Consider the following 1,141-nt stretch of genomic DNA (forward strand, 5'->3'; position numbering starts at 1 on the left):
ATGCAGGCAAGGTGAGCAGATGTACATGCTAAATGTGTCCTCAATGCGTCAGAAAATGCAGGCAAGGTGAGCAGATGTACATGCTAAATGTGTCCTCAATGCGTCAGAAAATGCAGCGAGCTTTCTGTATCTTTGGGTTCCCCATCTACAGATTCAATCAACTTTACATTTAAAAAAAGAAATATTTTATACTGTATAGACTTTATTTGTTATGCCCTGGATAGGACAGTGTAACAAGTACTTTTCTAGCATCCACACTACTTAGGATGCCAAGCAAGAACCCTGAGCACACAGGGCTTTGAGGCCCCTAAGTATAGGAGAAATTGGATCTGCTTATGGAGCATCTGGGTAGAGAAAAGAGGGCAGCTTTGCAATATTAAGTGTGGTCAGGGCTCGGTGTGGTACACACCTTTAATCCTACCACTCAGGAGGCAGAGGCAGGCCAGTCTCATCTACATGCTAAGTTTCCTGCCAGGCAGGGCTGCATGGTAAAACTCAATTCGGAAAAAAAAAAAAAAAAAAAGTATCAGAAGAGTGGCCAGCCACCCAGCAGCCTGGGTAGCAACCGTCTTGTTTTTTGCCCACTTCTCTGTCAGCCCTTTCTCTCTCTCTCTCTTTGTTGTTCATTTTCTGCACTAAATGCCCACTTGATTCAAGCTTCCTCTGCTTTGCCCTGCACAGTCTCTGAGAGCCCAGGTCCATGTGCCTATAGCTTCAGTTATCTATAGGAAGAACATCAACAGCCCCAGAGTTGTGGGACAGAGTGGCCTCCTCAGGCGCTGAGACCGCAGGCACCTCTGTCTCTATGTACTGCTCCTGTACAAACACTTTCTCCAGGCTCCATCTTCCCCAACACACTTCGTCCTGGAGGCTGTTAGGGCTGTCACCCCAAAATGTGAGTGTGTGAGACCAGAATAATCAACTCAGGGTAGACTTTTCTGGAGACATGACTCAGTTGTTGCTCATCCAGAGGACCTGGGTTCAGTTCCCAGCACCGACATACCACCTCACAGTTATCTGAAGTGCTCTTCTGACCTTGGTGGGCATCAGGCACATACATGCATTCAGGCCAGACACTCATACACATAAAATAAATCTTTTCTAAAACATTGCTTGTTTGTTTTAAGATGGAGGTCTGTGT

The sequence above is a fragment of the Mus pahari genome, chromosome 21 (genome assembly GCF_900095145.1).
Source record: "Mus pahari chromosome 21, PAHARI_EIJ_v1.1, whole genome shotgun sequence".
Lineage (NCBI taxonomy): Eukaryota > Metazoa > Chordata > Mammalia > Rodentia > Muridae > Mus > Mus pahari.